Below are 21,902 nucleotides of genomic sequence, written 5' to 3' on the forward strand. Positions count from 1 at the left end.
TTTTAAATTAAGACTTTAAGAAAGTCCCTGATGGAACTTTATTAGGCATTGTGACAAAGGCGTTTTGAGTACAGGATTCAGTGCTGGCTTCCATTAGTCCCTGAACATCGGCCTTCTGCTGATCATTTCTAGGAGGGCCTAGGAGAAATTATGGTCATCTGTTTTTTTCTGTGAGAGGCTACTTTCTTTCTAATTCCTAAATGGCTACTAATCTTTCTAATTCCTCTCTAAATTTGGTAGGATCTAGTGAAAGGGGAGATAAAAGGGCTTTATAATTTAAAAGATATGTTGCTGTTCAAGAAACAAAATTTTTTTTGGTGGTGGGGTTCTAGAATACATCGGCAAAGGACATTGTGTAAGAATGCCTAAAGCTTACAGAGCCTGATTATAAAGTCCTATAAAGTAGAAGTAAAGTGAACCTTAATGCTAGTTTTGGGAGCTTGTGTTAAATTCATTTCCTAGCTTTCATCATTTCTATTAGTGACCTGTATACTTTGAACCAAGAAATTAGGCCAGAGTGCTTTCTGTAAATCGTGTAGGGAAAGGGAAGTTAAAACAGGCAGATGGGGCCAGATTTTGATAAGGAGAATTTAGCTTAGATGTGGACATTAATTTTTGTCTTAAGTCTAGTCTCTGTTCTCTCATCTTAAAGAGCGTGCCTAAGGCTAGCTGTTACACTAATAAGACAATTGAGAACCCCTTACAAAAGATTCTTTTCTTTCAAACACAGCCCACTTAGAGGATCCGTTATCTGGCCACTGATTATTAGGATCTTCTTAATAGTGACTCAGACCAATAAGCCTTTTTATGGAAAGACTGGGGACAGCTTTCCAGGTTTAGACCATGGACACAAGGAGTGTCCCTGGAGAAGGCATAGATGATGCAGCCCCCCATGATCCAACTGTGTACTCTGAAAAATAATCTAAGAAAGCAAAAAGCCTTTGTTCCACAGGTGGGAAGGATGGTATAGTGAAAACAAGTCTCTGGTGTCCCATGAAAACATGAGATGCCTCCAGTCTTAGACCTGCTAATCAGGTAGGTACTACCAGAATGGGACTTTTCCAGTACTAACAAGCGACGATGGTTACGATAAAAGGTCACAGCCCATAGGGGCTTTTGTTAGGACAACCTCCCCTGAGATCTGCCACGGCTGGACAAGGCGAGTGCTACTTGTACCCATGTATCTTGGAACCCCACTCTATTTGGCCACCAAGGTGCACCCTCTGGCTGGCAGAGGTCAGAGAGAATATTCTCACTGATCATAAAACCCAGATCTTAGAACACGGGATAAGACAAAAAGAAAAAACCTTATTTGGATTTTACATAGGGGACCTACAGCAAAGTTTGTCCAAACAGATGTCAGGCTGAGGAGAACTATGAAATCACCGGTCTGTGAGGCTTGCTTGAACAGCAAGCTTAAAAAGTCTATACCTTCATTATGTCCTATGGTAATTCCTTTTAATGACAAATGCTAAAAAAGAGACAAAGGTAAATGGTGATCGTCTCTGGGAGGAAATGAAGTCTGTCAAACCAAGACTATTCTGCCAAAATTTCCAGAATCACTAAGCTCAAGAAATTAGTTCTGTAAATACTTTCTCCTGCTAAATTGCAAAGAGACCTCACATACATTGGACCCTACAGGCAGAGAGCTGGGGGCTGATGTGGTTGTCAGATGTCTCAGGATTTCTCATTAATATAATAGATATTATGGGTCATTTGCCATATTTGTAGCATTTCCACTGTGCCTATTGTCCACAACCATCTGGCCTTGTTGAGTGTACCAATGACATTATAAAAACCCAACTGGCAAAATTTATGGAATTTTTTTACCTGCTCTGGCCAAGAGCTCTTCCCTTGGCACTACTGAATCTTAGACCCATTCCTTCTGGGAGACTAAACTCTTACCCTTTGAAATAATAACTGGAAGATCAATGAAAATAGATCAAGGTACATATGAACTCAGCTTACTTAAAGGTGAGGTGATGACTTACTGTAAGGGAAAAATTCAGGCCCTTTAAGGAAATGAAAAATTAGAAGAAGAGTCTTTTTGCAGGGAGATGAACACCTCAAACATCATGGCTTTCAATCCAGAGACATGGTTTATTGGAAAAGACACCTCCATCAAGATTCAGAGGATCATACCAGGTATTATTGACTAATCTTTGTGCTACTAATTTAGAAAGCATAGACTCAGGGGTTTATGTTTCCTATTTTAAAAAGTTTCCAACATCTAACTGAACCGCCAAACCAACCAGAGACCTTAAACTAACACTTGCTTGGGGGAAAAAAAAGCAGATGACATCTGTATAGACTGCTCTCCCAAGACTCAAGACCAGACCAGTATTATGTTCATAAGAGTCATCACCAATTCTCCTGAGGCTTATGAGTTTATTAATATTTCTTTTCCCCCTCATTACCACTTTCAACTGGAAGAACAGTGCTATAATTCAGATGTCTCAATCCCTTACTACTTCTGAAAAATTAACGACCACATAATGCTACTTATATACAACTTCTCCATGGTCCCAAATATTTCCATTGGTTTCTGTAAAACACCCCCCTCTAACCCTATTGTTTCAGGATAGTCTTGCCTCAAAAAAAAGCCTCCATGTTTTATGCTCATTTCCCTCTTAATTAGAGACCTCAAATGCAAGCTGGTATAGTCACTGTGGAAAACAGTATGGAAGTTCCTCAAAAAGTTAAAAAATAGAACTACCCTAATTCAAAGGGATACGTGCACACCTATGTTTATGGTAGCATTATTTATAATAGCTGAACTACGGAAGCAGCCCATAAGTGATGAATTGATAAAGAAGATGTGGTGTGCATATATATACACACATACACACACACACACACACACACACACACACACTGGACTATTATTCAGCTATAAAAAAGAATGAAATCTTGCCATTTGCAATGACATGGATAGAGCTAAAGAGGATAATGCTAAGTGAAACAAGTTAGAGAAAGACAAATACCATTTGATTTCATTCCTGTGGAATTTAATAAACAAAGGGGAAAAAAGGAGACAAACCCAGAAACAGACTTAACTAAAGAGAACAAACTGATGGTTACCAGAGGGGAGGTGGGTGGGGGGCATGGGTGAAATAGGTGCTGAGAATTAAAGAGTGCACTTGTCATGATGAGCACTGGGTGACGTATGGAATTGCTGACTCACTATATTGTACACTTAGAACTGAAAAAAATTAGAAAATATTAGAGACTACCTCCTATGTTAACAGAACTTTAATTAGCAAAAAATGGAAACCCACTCCCTCCTTCTCCTGGAATTACCTTTATACAAAGTGGATATCTTTCACCTGTTCCAATAGAGATTTTTCCAACTGTCCATTAGGCCACGCCCTTTGGATAGCTCTATTTGAACGTACTAACCCAAATGCACCAAGCTTTCTGATACTATCCTTTGGCAACTCAAGATTGCCCTTTTATGAGAAATATGTTTAACCAAACCACTGGACTCCCAAGACCCTCTGATCCCTTGGCTAGATATTATCCTCCTTCTCCTTTCCCAAAATGAAAATTTAAACAACCAAACACTATCTGGCATTCTGTGCACCCCTAAAGGATACATCTTTGCACACATGTTACCACACGTTAGGCATTTGATTGTTTGGATAGCTGAATTACTGGCCACTGCCTTTGAGGCCACCTTCTTTCCCCCTCACCATTCTTAGATCCCAGTTAGTCTCCCATCAAATGAAGAAAGGGCCTTGTTCATAAGAGAATTATCCTGATGAAAATCTTTGTGAAGATATTAGCTGTGGACATTCTGAAGGATGTGATCTCTCTGTGGGCTTTTCTGGTGATATCAGTAATTATTTTCCTGGCTGGGGTTTGGTACTTTCCAATATAAATCATGTTATAAATTTAACTAGAACAGTTAATTAAATTGCTAGCTTGATGGCCTGAGCTATTAAGGCTCCATACAAATCTTCAGGTTCCCTAGCCTGAGTGGTCCTTGATAATAGAATAGTGTTAGATTATTTACTTGCAGTCCAAGTAGGGGTTTGTGCCATAGCTAGAACCTCATTTTGTACTTAAACACTTCTCGACAAGTGGAATTGGAGCCCATTAAACTATTCAAATTAACTAAATCCTTAAAGAGAAATTCAAGCTTTATACTAGAATGGTTTGATTTTAAATTCTCTAATATTTTTAACTGGCTTCTTTCAGGACCTGGGACTCTTGGGTTTTGAGTTTACAAATTGTATTATTGTTTTAAGTTGTATTCATTGTTTTGCTACTCAAAATAGTTGTTTCAAGTAGTTAAAAATAGTTATCAAACTTACCCACTGACAACCAACAAGTGAAACTTAACTGACATAGACTAAAATCCACCTCATTAAACCCCGTTTCTCAAATGTGGCCTTAAGACTCTTGCCTGGCAAGCTCGTTAAGCACGATGAATGTTGACTAACCATGAGACTCCCCTCCTAGGGACTTGGTGGACCTGGAGCAGGTTGTTGGCCACTCCAGCATTGCAGCAAGATTACAAAACCAAAGGTTGATCATTGATGCTTTCCGTATAGAAATATCTCAGTCAAAGGGGGAAATGATAATGGAGAGACTAAAATAAAACATTGCTAAGAGGGTTATTTAAAACGGAGCTTGGAGGACACTGAAGAAGTGGGGCCTATGCACATCTTTTGTCTCAAATTCTCAGAATTCTTGAACACCTAAGTCAAGACATCTGCTGCATGTTAAAATGAACATAAATGGACTTTCCAAGTAACACTAGTCCTAGCAACTGATCACATATAGATTAGTGTTACAGTAGCTATACCAGCACCACATTTCATTCAAAATAACTTATGTAAATTCCCTCTTTCCTCTTTAAAAACTTTAATTTCCTTTATCTCTCCTCCAGAGCACACTGTTGATTTAGAGTAGGTTATTTCTTTGTTGGCTTATTAAAGACATGACCCTATATGCTACTGAATTGTAAAATTCCACAGTGAACCTGTGTGAAATAAACTGTTGCCGTAGACCATCTCTGAGTATTTATTCCCACCCCCCCCCCACCAAAATAATTGGGTGGCTATAATCCAAAGCAAAGTAATAATTAATGTTGGTTAGGGCTCTGGGATATATCCTATTCCACACCAAATTTGAAATACAGGTTGATACATTATACTAAATTTATAATTGACCAAAATCTGGTTAAGCCCATTTGCAGATTGAGAAGTTTTAAACTTAACAAACTATTTACATCTTTAACATCCTACTGAAATTATAAACAGCCTTTGGACAAAATTGACAGCTGTTATAAGTTGGTGCTACATTGGCCACAATAATTATTTTAGTACTGTTTTACCATATTATAAATACTTAATAGAGAACTCCAAATGGTTTTATATGATAAAACATTTTGAACACAGTTGTGAAAGGAGGAAAATAGCAAATATGCCCTGGTGGCTAACCCTATCAAATATACTTAAAATTAAGGAAATTCCAGATGATGGCCTGATGAACTCCGTTCTTTTTAATACGAGATATAACAACCTAAGCGGGGGGGGGGGGGGGTGGTGCCTGGCTGGCTCAGTCAGTAGAGCATGAGGCTCTTGATCTTGGGGTTGTGGGTTTAAGCCTCACATTAGGTGTAGAGATTGCTTAAAAAAATAAAATAAAATCTTAGGGGCGCCTGGGTGGCGCAGTCGTTAAGCGTCTGCCTTCGGCTCAGGGTGTGATCCCGGCGTTCTGGGATCGAGCCCCGCATCAGGCTCCTTCTCTGGGAGCCTGCTTCTTCCTCTCCCACTCCCCCTGCCTGTGTTCCCTCTCTCGCTGGCTGTCTCTCTCTGTCAAATAAATAAAATCTTTAAAAAAAATTTTTTTTTAAATAAAATCTTAAAAAAAAAAAAGACAGCAACTAAAGGTTAGGAGAAGATGGTAGCAGAGTAGGAGGACCTAGGCTTGCCTTGAATATAACTAGAAAACTATCAAATCATCCCAAGTACCCCAGAAATCAACCTGAAGCTTGGCAGAACAAACTACACAACTAAAGGAGAGATGAAGCTACATGGAAGAAAGTACGAAGTGTGCAGACAGTTTGGGAGAGAAATGGATCGCGATGCTGCAATGGGGAGGGAGCTGATTCCAGGGAAGGGTGAGAGACAGTGTAGCACACAGGGAACCCCACATGGGCAAATTCCCATAGCAATTGGCTTGGAAACCAAGAGGGTTGAATTTCATGAGTTCTTGCAACCATCAGGGCTTAAAACCTGGAATCTTTATTTTAGATTTATTTATTTGATAGAGCACAAGTAGGCAGGGGGAGAAGCAGGATCCCTGCTGAGCAGAGAGCCCGATGCGGGGCTCGATCCCAGGACCCTGGGATCATGACCTGAGCTGAAGGCAGACACTTAACCGACTGAGCCACCCATGTGCCCCAGGAAACAATGGCTTTGAATGACACACTGGACCAGATGGATTTAGCAGATATATTTAGAGCGTTCCATCCTAAAACTGTAGATTATACAGTCTTTTCAGGAACACATGAAATGTTCTCCAAAATAGATCACATGTTAACAAGTGTCCACAGATTCAAAAAGATCAAAGTCATACCATGCATCTTTTCTGACCAACATTATGAAACCAGAAATCAGCCACAAGAAAAAGTCTGGAAAGACCACAAATACATGAAGTTTAAGTAATATGCTACTAGACAATGAATCGGTCAACCATGAAATCTAAGAAGATATCCAAAAGTACATGGAAAGAAATGAAAATGAAAATAATATTCCAAAACCTTGCCCTCCTAAGAAGGAAGTTGATAACAATACAGGTGTACCTCGAGAGGCAAGAAAAATCTCAAACAACCTAACCTTATACTAAAGGAGCTAGAAAAAGAACAACAAGCAAAACCTAAAGCTGGCAGGAGGAAGGAAATAATAATTAGAGCAGAAATACATGGTATAGAAACTAAAAAAACAGAACAGATACATGAAACCAGGAGCTGGTTCTTTGAAAAAATTCATAAACCTCCAGCTAGACTTATTGACAGAGAGGGAGGGAGAGAGAAAAAACTCAAAATTACAAATGAAACAGGAGAAATAACATCATAGAAATACAAACAGTTCTAAGAGAATGTAATGAAAAACTATATGCCAACAAACTGGACAACCTAGAAGAAATGGATAAATTCCTAGAAACATATAGTTTACCAAAACTGAACCAAGAAGAAATAGAAAATATAAATAGATCACTTAACAGCAAGGAGATTAAATCAATAATCAAAAAACTCCCAACAAACAAAAGTCCAGGATCACATGGCTTCACAGGTGAATTATACCAAACACTTAAAGAGTTAATACCTATTCTTCTCAAACTATTCCTAAGAATAGAAGAGGAAGGAAAGCTTCCGAATTCATTCTATGAGGTTATCATTATCCTGACACCAAAACCACATTAAGACACTACAAAAAAAAAAAAAAAAAAAAAACCATAGGCCAATATCTCTGACAAACATAGATGCAAAAAACCTCAACAAATGCTAAGAAAGAGAACCAACAATACATTAAAAAACTCCTTCACCTTGATCAAGTGGGAGTTATTCCTGGGATGCAAGGGTGGGTCAGTATTTGCAAATCAGTCAACATGGTACCTCCCATCAATAAGAGAAAGAATAAACACCATATAGTCATTTCAATAGATGCAGAAACAGCATTTGACAAAATACAACATCCATTCCCAGTAAAAGCTCTTAACAAAGCAGGTTTAGAAGGAACGTACCTCAACATAATAAAGGTCATCTATGAAAAACCCACAGTGAACATCATACTCAATGGGGAAAAATTAAGAGCTTTCCCCCTAAGGTCCAGAACAAGACAGGGACATCCATTCTCACTATTTTTATTCAACATAGTACTGGAAGTCCTAGCCACAGCAATTAGACGACAATAAGAAATAAAATGCACATAAATGGGTAAGGAAGATGTAAAACTTCCACTTTTTGCAGATGACATGATACTAGATATAGAAAACCCAAAAGGCTCCGCCAGAAAACTACTAGAATAAATGAACTCCATAAAGTGGCAGGATAAAGCTACCAAACTCATTCTATGAGGCCAATATTACCTTGATCCCCAAACCAGGCAAAGACCCCATCAAGAAGGAGAATTACAGACTGATTTCCCTAATGAATATGGACGCCAAAATCCTCAACAAGATCCTGGCTAATAGAATCCAACAGTACATTAAAAGGATTATCCATCATGACCAAGTGGGATTCATCCCTGGGATGCAAGGGTGGTTCAACATTCACAAATCTATCAGTGTGATAGATTTTATCAACAAGAAAAAGGACAAAAATCATATGATCCTCTCGATAGATGCAGAAAAAGCATCTGACAAAATACAGCATCCTTTCCTGATTAAAACCCTTCAGAGTGTAGGGATAGAGGGTGCATTCCTCAATCTCATAAAAACCATCTATGAAAAGCCTACAGCAAATATCATTCTCAATGGGGAAAAGCTGAAAGCCTTTCCCTTAAGATGAGGAACACGACAAGGATGCCCACTCTCACCATTATTATTCAACATAGTACTAGAAGTCCTTGCAACAGCAATCAGACAACAAAAAGGGATAAAAGGTATCCAGATCAGCAAAGAAGAAGTCAAACTGTCTCTCTTCACAGATGACATGATAATCTATATGGAAAACCCAAAAGAATCCACTCCCAAACTACTAGAAGTTATAGAGCAATTCGGTAATGTGGCAGGATACAAAATCAATGCTCAGAAATCAGTTGCATTTCTATACACAAATAATGAGACTGAAGAAAGAGAAATTAGGGAATCGATTCCATTTACAATAGCACCAAAAATCATATGTTACCTTGGAATTAACCAGAGAGGTAAAGGATCTATATTCTAGAAAGTACAAATCACTCTTGAAAGACATTGAAGGAGACACAAAAAGATAGAAAAATATTCCATGCTCATGGATCAGAAAATAAACATAGTTAAAATGTCCATGCTACCCAGAGCAATCTACACTTTCAATGCCATCCCGATCAAAATACCAATGACATTTTTCAAAGAACTGGAACAAACAGCCCTTAAATTTGTGTGGAACCAGAAAAGGCCCCGAATTGCCAAGGAATTGTTGAAAAGGAAAAACAAAGCTGGAGGCATCACAATGCCAGATTTCAAGCTGTACTACAAAGGTGTGATCACAAAGACAGCATGGTACTGGCACAAAAACAGACACATAGACCAATGGAACAGAATAGAGAACCCAGAAATGGACCCTCGGCTCTTTGGGCAACTAATCTGTGACAAAGCAGGAGAAAACATCCAGTGGAAAAAAGACAGTCTCTTCAATAAATGGTGCTGGGAAAATTGGACAGCTACATGCAAAAGAATGAAACTTGACCACTCTCTCACACCATACACAAAGATAAACTCCAAATGTATGAAAGACCTCGATGTGAGACAGGAATCCAACAAAATCCTAGAGGAGAGTATAGGTAGCAACCTCTTTGACATCGGCCACAGCAACTTTTTCCATGACACATCTCCAAAGGCAAGAGAAACAGAAAAAATGAACTTGTGGGACTTCATCAAGATAAAAAGCTTCTGCGCAGCCAAGGAAACAGTCAAAAAAACTAAGAGGCAGCCCACGGAATGGGAGAAGATATTTGCAAATGACACTACAGATAAAAGACTAGTATCCAAGATCTACAAAGAACTTTCAAACTCAATACACGAGAAACAAATAATCAAATCATAAAATGGGCAGAAGATATGAACAGACACTTTTCCAATGAAGACATACAAATGGCTAACAGACACATGAAAAAATGTTCAAAATCATTAGCCATCAGGGAAATTCAAATCAAAACCACTTTGAGATACCACCTTTCGCCAGTTAGAATGGCAAAAATTGACGAGGCAAGAAACAACAATTGTTGGAGAGGATGTGGAGAAAGGGGATCCCTCCTACATTATTGGTGGGAATGCAAGCTGGTACAGCCACTTTGGAAAACAGTGTGGAGGTCCCTTAAAAAGTTAAAAATTGAGCTACCCTATGATCCAGCAATTGCACTACTGGGTATTTACTCCAAAGATAAAGACGTAGTGAAGAGAAGGGCCATATGCACCCCAATGTTCATAGCAGCATTGTCCACAATAGCTAAATTGTGGAAGGAGCCGAGATGCCCTTCAACGGATGACCGGATTAAGAAGATGTGGTCCATATATACAATGGAATATGACTCAGCTATCAAAAAGAATGATTTTTCAACATTTGCTGCAACATGGACGGGACTGGAGGAGATAATGCTAAGTGAAATAAGTCAAGCAGAGAAAGACAATTATCATATGGTTTCTCTCATCTATGGAGCATAAGAACTAGGAAGATCGGTAGGAGAAGAAAGGGATAAAGAAGGGGGGGTAATTAGAAGGGGGAATGAAGCATGAGAGACTATGGACTCTGAGAAACAAACTGAGGGCTTCAGAGGGGAGGGGGGTGGGGGAATGGGATAGGCTGGTGGTGGGTAGTAAGGAGGGCACGTATTGCATGGTGCACTGGGTGTTATACGCAACTAATGAATCATCGAACTTTACATCAAAAATAAATAAAAATTAATAATTAAAAAAATAAAGTGGCAGGATACAAAATCAATGTGCAGAAGTCTGTTGTTTCTGTACAATGAAGCAGCAGAAATGAAATCAAGAAAAAAAAATCCCGATTACAGTTGCAGTGAAAATAATAAAATACCTAAGAATAAACCCAACCAAAAATGTAAAAGACCTAAACTATAAAAGTTTGATGAAAGAAATTGAAGATGACACAAAGAAATGGAAAATGTTCCATGCTCATGGCATAGAAGAACAAATATAGTTAAAATGTTTATGCTACCCAAAACAATCTAGATTTAATGCAACCCCTATCAAAATACCAACAGCATTTTTTATAGAACTAGAACAAACAATCCTAAAATTTATATGGAATCACAAAAGACTTTGAATAGCCAAAGTGATCTTGAAAAAGAAAAGCAAAGCTGGAGGTATCATAATTCCAGACTTTAAGTTATATTACAAAGCTGTAGTCATCAAAACCGTATGATACTGGCACAAAAATAGACACATAGATCAATGGAACAGAATAGAAAACCCAGAAATAAACCCACAATTATGCAGTCAATTAATCTTTGACAAAGGAGTCAAGGATATGAATGGGAAAAAGACCGTCTCTTCAACAAATGGTGTTGGGAAAACTTCAGAGCTACATGCAAAAGAATGAAACTGGACCGCTTTCTTACACCATACACAAAAATGAACTCAAAATGGATTAAGGACCTAAATGTGAGAGCTGAAACCATAAAAATCCCAGAAGAGAGCACACACTGTAATATCTCTGACATCGATTATAGCAACAGTTTTCTAGATATGTCTCTTGAAGGCAAGGGAACTAAAAGCAAAAATAAACTATTGGGACTACATCAAAATAAAAAGCTTCTGCACAGTGCAGGAAACAATAAAACTAAGGGGCAACCTACTGAAAAAGAGAAGATACTTGCAAATGACATATCTAATAAAAGGTTAGTATCCAAAATATATAAAGAATTTATACAACTTAACGCCCCAAAACCAAATAATCCAATTAAAAATGGTCAGAAGACACATAAAAAGATGCTTAACATCACTCATTGTTAGGGAAATAAAAATCAAAACCACGATGAGATACCATCTCACACTTGTAAGAATGGCTAGAATTAACACAGGAAACAACACACATTGGCAAATATGTGGAGAAAGGGGACCCCTCTTACACTGTTGTTGGGAATGCAAACTGGTGCAGCCACTCTGGCAAACAGTATGGAGGTCCCTAAAGAAGTTAAAAATAGAGCTACCTTACAACCCAGCAATTGCACTACTAGGTATTTATCCAAAGGATACAAAAATACTGATTTGAAGGGGCACATGCACCCCAGTGTTTATAGCAGCATTATCAACAATAGCTAAATTATATAAAGAGCCCAAATGTCCATCAACTGATGAATGGATAAAGAAGATGTGGTATAAGGGCACCTGGGTGGCTCAGCCGTTAAACATCTGTTTTTGGCTCAGGTCATGATCCTGGGGTCCTGGGATTGAGCCTGCATCAGGGTCCCTGCTCAGTGGGAAGGCTGCTTCTCCCTCTCATACTCCCCTTGCTTGTGTTCCCTCTCTCGCTGTCTCTCTCTGTCAAATAAATAAATAAAATCTTAAAATAAAAAAAAGATGTGGTATACACACATACACACACACACACACACAGAGGACTATTATTCAGCTATAAAAAACAATGAAATCTTGCCCATTTGCAACAACATGGATGGAACCAGGGAGTATAATGCTAAGTGAAATAAGTTAGCCAGAGAAAGACAAATACCATGTGATTTCACTCATATGTAGAACTTAAAGAGTCAAAGGAAAAAGAGAGAGAAAAGCCAAGAAACAGATTTTTAATAATTTTTTATTATGTTATGTTAGCCACCATGCAGTATATCCTTAGTTTTTGATGTAATGTTCCATGATTCATTGTTTGCGTATAACACCCAGTGTTCCATGCAAAATGTGCCCTCCTTAATACCCATCACTGGTCTATCCCAGTCCCCCACCCCCGTCCCCTCTGAAGCCCTTAGTTTGTTTCCCAGAGTTCATAGTCTCTCATGGTTCATTCCCCCTTTTGTTTACCCCCCCCTTCATTCTTCCCTTCCTTCTCCTACCAATCTTCCTGCTATTTCTTATGTTCCATAAATGAATGAAAACATATGATAATTGTCTTTCTCTGCTTGACTTATTTCACTTAGCATAATCTCCTCCAGTCCTGTCCATGTTGCTGCAGATGTTGGGTAATCATTCTTTCTGATGGCTGAGTAATATTCCATTGTATATATGGACCACATCTTCTTAATCCAGTCATCTGTTGAAGGGCATCTCGGCTCCTTCCACAACTTAGCTATTGTGGACAATGCTGCTATGAACATTGGGGTGCATATGGCCCTTCTCTTCACTACGTCTGTGTCTTTGGGGGAAATACCCAGTGGGATTCATCCCTGGGATGCAAGGGTGGTTCAACATTCGCAAATTGATCAGTATGATAGATCATATCAACAAGAAAAGAGTCAAGAACCATATGATCCTCTCAATAGATGCAGAAAAAGCATTTGACAAAATACAGCACCCTTTCCTGATTAAAAACCCTTCAGGGTGTAGAGATAGAGGGTACATTCCTCAATCTCATAAAAACCATCTATGAAAAGCCTACAGCGAATATCATTCTCAATGGGGAAAAGCTGAAAGCCTTTCCCTTAAGATCAGGAACACGACAAGGATGCCCACTCTCGCCATTATTATTCATCATAGTACTAGAAGTCCTTGCAACAGCAATCAGACAACAAAAAGGGATAAAAGGTATCCAAATTGGCAAAGAAGAATTTAAACTCTCTCTCTTCGCAGATGACATGATAATCTATATGGAAAACCCAAAAGACTCCCTCCCCCAAATTACTAGAACTTATAGAGCAATTCAGTAATGTGGTGGGATACAAAATCAATGCTCAGAAATCAGTTGCATTTCTATACACGAACAATGACACTGAAGAAAGAGAAATTAGGGAATCGATTCCATTTACAATAGCACCAAAAATCACATGTTATCTCAGAATTAACTTAACCAGAGAGGTAAAGGATCTATATTCTAGAAAGTACAAATCACTCTTGAAAGACATTGAAGACACAAAAAGATGGAAAAATATTCCATGCTCACAGATCGGAAGAATAAACATAGTTAAAATGTCCATGCTGCCCAGAGCATTCTACACTTTCAATGCCATCCCGATCAAAATACCAATGACATTTTTCAAAGAACTGGAACAAACAGCCCTTAAATTTGTGTGGAACCAGAAAAGGCCCTGAATTGCCAAGGAATTGTTGAAAAGGAAAAACAAAGCTGGGAGCATCACGTTGCCGGATTTCAAGCTGTACTACAAAGGTGTGATCACAAAGACAGCATGGTACTGGCACAAAAACAGACACATAGACCAATGGAACAGAATAGAGAACCCAGAAATGGACCCTCGGCTCTTTGGGCAACTAATCTGTGACAAAGCAGGAGAAAACATCCAGTGGAAAAAAGACAGTCTCTTCAATAAATGGTGCTGGGAAAATTGGACAGCTACATGCAAAAGAATGAAACTTGACCACTCTCTCACACCATACACAAAGATAAACTCCAAATGTATGAAAGACCTCGATGTGAGACAGGAATCCAACAAAATCCTAGAGGAGAGTATAGGTAGCAACCTCTTTGACATCGGCCACAGCAACTTTTTCCATGACACATCTCCAAAGGCAAGAGAAACAGAAAAAATGAACTTGTGGGACTTCATCAAGATAAAAAGCTTCTGCACAGCCAAGGAAACAGTCAAAAAAACTAAGAGGCAGCCCACGGAATGGGAGAAGATATTTGCAAATGACACTACAGATAAAAGACTAGTATCCAAGATCTACAAAGAACTTTCAAACTCAATACACGAGAAACAAATAATCAAATCATAAAATGGGCAGAAGATATGAACAGACACTTTTCCAATGAAGACAAACAAATGGCTAACAGACACATGAAAAAATGTTCAAAATCATTAGCCATCAGGGAAATTCAAATCAAAACCACTTTGAGATACCACCTTTCGCCAGTTAGAATGGCAAAAATTGACAAGGCAAGAAACACAAATGTTGGAGAGGATGTGGAGAAAGGGGATCCCTCTTACACTGTTGGTGGGAATGCAAGTTGGTAACAGCCACTTTGGAAAACAGTGTGGAGGTCCCTTAAAAAGTTAAAAATTGAGCTACCCTATGATCCAGCAATTGCACTACTGGGTATTTACCCCAAGAAACAGACTTTTAACTATAGAGAACCACCAGATGATTACCAGAGCAGAGGTAGGTTGGGGATGGGTGAAATAGATGATGGGATTAAGGAGTGCACTTGTCATGATAAGCACTGGGTAATGTATGGAATTGTTGACTCACATATACACTGTATGTTAACTATACTGGAATTAAAATTAAAAAAAAATAATAAAATGCATATGGAAGAGCAAAGAGCCATGAATAGCCAAGACCATTATGTAGCTTTATAATATCTGCTAGGGAAAGTCTCCTTACTTTGTACATAACCTCTGTCAATATTAAACTGTCTTATTGGAATTAACTTTGAAGAAGATCACAATAAACAGTGTAATGCAGCAACACAGAGACCCAATCCATGTAAACATGGAATCTCAATGTATTTGGAGGTAGTGTTCCACTCACAGAGAAAAGCATAGACTCTCTGATAATGGGTGTTACAACAACTGAATGAGAAATTCATCTGTAACTGACATATAAAAATATTTACACCCAGGTCCTTTTGAAAAAGATTTTTACAAGGTCTATACCTGACAGCTTATATTTTATTTTAGTGTTCACTGTTATATAGAAGTTTATTTTCAATATTAAATTTAATATAAAATTATTTTAATATAAAATAATTTTTGATTTGAAGGTAGGGAAGGATTTCTAAAATAAGGCAGAAGAAACACACACACACACACACACACACCCCAAAACCCAAACCAGCAACTAAGGAAACATTCCAGTGTTATTCTTAGAAGCATTAAGTAAATAGTCATTAAAAAAAAAAATGAAATCTTGCCATTTGCAATGACGTGGATGGAGCTAGAGGGTATTATGCTAAGCGAAATAAGTTAATCAGAGAAAGACAATAATCATATGATCTCACTGAAATGTGGAATTTAAGAAGCAAGGCAGAGGCATAGAGGAAGAGAGGAAAAATGAAACAAGATGAAACCAGAGAGGGAGACAAACCATAAGAGACTCTAATCATAGGAAGCAAACTGAGGGTTGCTGGAGGGGAGGGGGATGGAGGGATGGGGTAACTGGGTGATGGACACTGGGGAAGGTGTGTGTTGTTAATGAGCACTGGTTATAAGACTGATGAGTCACAGAACTGTACTCCTGAAACAAATAATACATTGTAGGTTAATCAATGGAATTTTTTAAAAATAAGGATATTTACACACACACCCCCCCCCCAAAAGGCAAAAAAGGCTAAGGAACAAAGCATAATGTGGAACCACCACTTACCTACAAGCCAACCACACTTGGGTCAAATGAAAGGTGTACTATCTTACTCAAGCAGAAGCTTACTAATAATCCTGATATGAAAACTTAGACTAAAACAGTCTGGGCAGTTGTGAAATCTCTATAGATACAGAAGGAATGGAACAACTTTTATTGAATTAATATTGCAAGCACCCACACAAACAAGAGCACTAACAATACCCCAGAGTCTAAAATAGAAAAGTATTAATTAAAATAAACAATGATCTATATACAGTACTGGGGAAGTTATCACACCCACCCCTAACAAAACTTACCGGGTGACTGAAGAAGAAAACATATTACATCACATTAAATAATATGATGCTTCTATAAAAATGCCAGGCTGAAAAACACCATCTTCTATTTTATTGACACTAGATGCCTAATATTTAGCCTAACGTGATGCAGGGTGACCAGGGGAAATATTGGCAGTAATGGAGAGAATAATGACAGATATCCTTGAGTGGCAAGAACAACAAGAAAGAATGAAAAATGTCTAGGATACTATCCTTATTTTGCAGGCAGGAATCCACTATGCATCTTTAACCCTATCAAGATTACTAAGCAGGTCAAAGCAGCATGCTGTCTGCTGGCCATACTCCGTTGCCTCTTGCTCGCTATTGGCTACCGTCCTCATTGCGGCTATGGATACTCTTCTGACAGCTCCAGCAATAGCAGTTGTGCCAGTGTTCTGACCTGGAATGCCACCTCCGGTCCAGTACAACTCCACCGTCTGCCATATCCACTATTTTCTCCAGGGATCACTATGCCGGTCACCTCATTGCAATGGAGCACTCATCGACATCACCAGTGTCACCAAACCCAACTTCTCCACCCCATCCTTCACTGTCAGCACCATCTACTCACTGGGAAAGCTTCAGTCAATAGAGACACTAAATATTCAGGGAAGCTGATGAAGCAGTGGACACCTCCACTTTAATCTTCGTAAGAGGCAACAAGGATTCTGAACAACTCCTATTAGACACTGACTTCAAGGATGAAGACTGGTCAGAACCACTCACTGGCTCTTGGTATTACAACCCAGCATATATACCAATGCAACCAGGTACTGAATTTTGTTCTTTTCCCTTATCTTACTGAATTGAGTACAGCTTTGGATACATGACAAACTCTGCGCAAATAATACTGATTTAATTCCTGATTTGTGTGCTAGCATTTTATTGTAAAAGATGAATATGCAGAATGGGTAATTATATCTTTGAATATAAACAGGCCAAAAATTGATCATTTACTACACTCCCAATTAAACTTCTTAGTTCATATTCACCTACTAGAAAATGAGCAATAGAACTATGGACATTATGCCCAGACTTTAAAAGAACAGGGACATCTACTATACTGTATAGAGACCACCTAGGAAACCTAGCATATAACATGTATCATTATCCTTAGTGGTATACATCAAGCTTCTATCTCATATCACAGATTTCTACCCCAAGAATATAGGAATCTATATTAATAAATCCATGCCAGTCCTATTGCAACTTATAATTGTAGCCTATACATTAAAATTTAATACATAGAACTTTCTAAGTAAGTACGAATCCTCAAATTATGCTTCGGTTATCCATCTCATTTATACCCAATTTACAGCATATGCCAAAAACAGATTTGCTCAAAGGAAGGAAAACCTTAAAGTTCCTTGTTGGACTGGTAGGAGGTTTAACTGGAGGAAAAATGGCAGCCACTTTTTCTCAATTCCAAATCAAATCACATTAAATTTTAAAATTTTGAAATAAAAAAACTAAACACACATGCAATGACAGTTTTGTCATCATTGGGTACACGGATAAATTAGCAATATATTACAAAACAAATGAATGCCACATGGTGTAAAAATTCAACATAAAGCAGCTGAAGAAAATGCTGAAGCAAAATACTAAAAAACATAAAAAATGTTTCTCTAACTGGATTTTCAACTTACAGTTGGTTGATACATGGAGTACTCTAGGACAGCTATAATCTTGGGGCAATACTGATCGCCTGAGACAATGGACAGTCCAACCAGAAGTAGATAAAAACACATCCTAATGCCTGTAATTCTTTGGGCAGCTATGAAATTAGAATGTTGGCACTTAAACATGATCTTGAGTTACCACCTTTTTGTAAAAGGAGAAACAATCAGAACTCCCATGAAAGCTTTCTCCTACTGTGGAAGAATTTACCATACCCTCTTATTTTTCAAACTATGGTCCATCACCATTGATGAATTATGATTCACATTTATTTTTTTTTTAAAGATTTTATTTATTTATTTGACAGAGATAGAGACAGCCAGCGAGAGAGGGAACACAAGCAGGGGGAGTGGGAGAGGAAGAAGCAGGCTTCTGGCGGAGGAGCCTGATGTGGGGCTCGATCCCAGAACGCCGGGATCATGCCCTGAGCCGAAGGCAGGCGCTTAACCGCTGTGCCACCCAGGCGCCCCATGATTCACATTTATTGAAATAGAAAATACACACATTATATCTACACAGATCAATGGATAATATATATCTTTAATTTTATCTATAATTCATAAACTTCATTACCTAGATTCATTTATTATCCATATAAATAAGACAGACTAATTTCATAAAATACAAAATAGGAAATGTCAGTTTATTAAACTTTTATTTCAATTACTTATATGGTTTTATATATGTAGGTATGTGGTCAGCCACAGTATACACATATCTCTTGCTGTGGAATGACCCATGTGTTTGAAAGCCATTGCTCTTACATTACAGTAAATTAAGCAACTGAAGTGGCTGTGCAGCGAGCTGAAAAGACCAGTGGAAGAATGACCACCCTTTCTGTCCTATATATACACAGTGATAACTCCTCAAGCCCAACTGGAGTCTCTCTTTAATAGGCTTGTACTTCGTTGCTTGTCTTTTCAGACTTGCAGCCAGGCAACAAGAAATAGATATAATATTTGTTTGCTTGTTTTAACTTACTTTTAAGTTTTTATTTAAATTCCAGTTAACATACAGTGTAACATTAGTTTCAGGTGTACAATATAGTGATTCAACATTTCTGTACAACACCTGGTGCTCATCACAAGTGCACTCCTTAATCCCCATCACCTATCTAATGAACACTTATATTGTAATGAAAAAAAAGATGCTCCTTGAAGGACAGTTTACACTTAATGTAATGTCAATGAGTTAAGCACAGGGCTATTCCCATTTACTTTTACACATAAGTTTACATCTTATTAAAAGAGGTTACTTAAAAGATGGTAGAAACTGTATCATCAGTCTTTCAAGTAACAAATTCTTTCATTAAGATATAAGTATTTGCAAACATAAGTGTAGAAAATAGGAATAACCCTGTGCTTAACTCATTGAAACCATCATTATTTAAAAGAACTTTCCCCATTTCTTACAATGGCTTGCAAGGCTGGGCATGCTCTTGGCTTTCAGGTATTTATAGCTCTGCCATCCGCTTAAAAGTTGTCCCATTTTTAAAATCTTTATTCTGCCTACTCAACCACAGCAACCCTCTTCAACAATAATTTGAGGTCCTGTTGCCCCTACCCATTCTATCATTGTTAGTCTAACTGAGCGATGTCAGGATGCACCCAGAGACATGAGTGAATCTCACACTGTAATTTTCAAAAGCATTCAGTTTATTAGAATTATATAAAATGTGCTTATATTCTTTTGATGTAATGCATAAGCAGTTATGCTATCTTCTAAGAGTAAATCTGTCATTGTTCTGTAACAGTCCTGTATCATTTCTTTTCTAGATGAGCTTTACACATTTTTTAAATTGAAAAAAAATGACATTTGAACTGATGAAATTGTTAGCATTTTTTTTTGTTTACAAACCTACTAGAAACAGTAAGAGTGAAAGAAAATGACTATATATGAATAGGTTAAAAAATAGAATATTTTTTGATAAGGAAAGGTATGATGAACTTTTTTGTTTTGTAAGGAAAAGTAATTTTGTTCTAATGCAAAATTATTGTTCCTGAATTTTTAAAGAAGGACAAAGCCTAAATGGATCTTGAAAGTTGTAGAAGGTTTATGGAAAAGGAGTATTAAATGAATTTTATACATAGTCAAGATTAGATTTATTTAAGTTTTTTAAAAAGGTAGTTTTTTTTTTTTTAAGATTTTTATTTATTTATTTGACAGAGAGACAGCCAGCGAGAGAGGGAACACAAGCAGGGGGAGTGGGAGAGGAAGAAGCAGGCTCATAGTGGAAAAGCCTGATGTGGGGCTCGATCCCATAGCGCCGGGATCACGCCCTGAGCTGAAGGCAGACACTTAACCGCTGTGCCACCCAGGTGCCCCTAAAAAGGTACTTTTAACATCAAAAATACACTGGTGCATAATTAGAATTTGGTTTTCTGTTAAAAGAATAAAGTTTTAGATTATTGGTTCACTCTCAAGAAATTATAAACAAAGATTTTTCTTTGCCTTTAATGTAATCTGCCTAGAAAACAGTTTCTATAGTTGGTCTTCATCAGATTCTTGATTACTTAAGTAAACTGAGGTCTTCTGGATTTTGAGAGAGGTAAGTTTTGCTTATAAGTATGTGACCATTGTGTTTGCCTTTGAAATCTTTTATTGTCACTTCGATCAAATAGATAATTAAATATCACTTCATAATGGTCTATGATTCTATTCAGTCAAGTGTTCAAAACATTTTTATATAAGTGAGATTTTATTTATCTTTTTTTGAGGTAGAGAGTGAGTATGAACAAGGGGAGGAGCAGAGGGAGAGAGAGAGAATATCAAGCAGACTGTGTTGAGCACGGAACTTGACATGAGGCTTGATCTCATGACCCTGGGATCATGACCCAAGCCAAAATCAAAAGTCAGATGCCCAACCCACTAAGCCACCCAGGCACCCCCCAAAAAATGTTGACATTTTTTACAAACTTCCTCAAATCAAATTCTAAGTCAAGTTTTTTTGACCTAAAAGTAACTCAGATTTGTCCCCTCTCCTTGTAGAAGGGAGCTGTTACGCTAATTAGGTTTATTTGGTATGTTAAATTATAAAGGAAGCATTGTCAAATAAGTGATGCTAAAATTTCTTTGATTTGTATAGATATTTGTGTAGATACTGTTAAAATAAGTGTTCTAGAAATGGTATGAAACTCTTAGAAATCTGATATATCCTGGTATGTTACCTTGAAGTGTTGTTTACTACAAAATAACCCAGTTTCCTTGTCAATTACATCATAATGAACTCTCATCAGATCTCTAATCATTCCTATTTTTATGTCTTTGTCATTTATGGACAGTTACTGTTTAGGTACTTCATCTTCAAAGAGATTCATGAAAAAGATTTGACAAGTACTGTAGAACACAGGGTTGGTAAATTTCAGATCATAACACTGAACTTGGTAGAATTTCTAAAACTCTAATGGAAAACTGATTGCTTTAATATATTTTTCCAGATTTAACAGACTCTTTTTTTTCTCTTCTTTAAGCTATCTATAACTTTACCAAATTGCTGTTAAGTAGATCTTTACAACAAAGGTTCAAGCATTTATCCTTTTCTTTCTTTTTTTTTGTTTTTTTTTTATAGTTCATCATTTATTTAAAACTCTGCATCTCTTTATTATATTGTAAATAAAAAATATTGAAACCACAGAGAGTAACAAATCCTCACATGCAAACATAAAGAGGAAGAAGACATTTATCCTTTTCTGTCTGATCCCTCCAGAATTCTGAAATTCTTATTAAGTATTCTTAGTTTTCATG

General features: G+C 37.6%; 1 long non-coding RNA gene across 3 annotated transcripts in view; it reads left to right on the top strand.

The window, feature by feature from the left end:
• Positions 1-21,902, top strand: part of LOC123000166 (uncharacterized) — a 73,118-nt gene that overhangs the window by 41,072 nt on the left and 10,144 nt on the right. Inside the window, exon 4 of one of the 3 annotated variants that reach the window (XR_006407959.3) lies at positions 16,704-17,248. The exons of 1 other annotated variant lie outside the window; for it this stretch is intronic. This is a non-coding gene — a long non-coding RNA (uncharacterized LOC123000166). Of the gene's footprint in view, positions 1-2,053; positions 2,146-16,703; positions 17,249-21,902 lie in introns of all 3 variants that reach the window. One more of the 3 variants, XR_008960291.1, reaches the window with a different exon arrangement.

This window comes from Ursus arctos, unplaced genomic scaffold (genome assembly GCF_023065955.2).
Source record: "Ursus arctos isolate Adak ecotype North America unplaced genomic scaffold, UrsArc2.0 scaffold_2, whole genome shotgun sequence".
NCBI lineage: Eukaryota > Metazoa > Chordata > Mammalia > Carnivora > Ursidae > Ursus > Ursus arctos.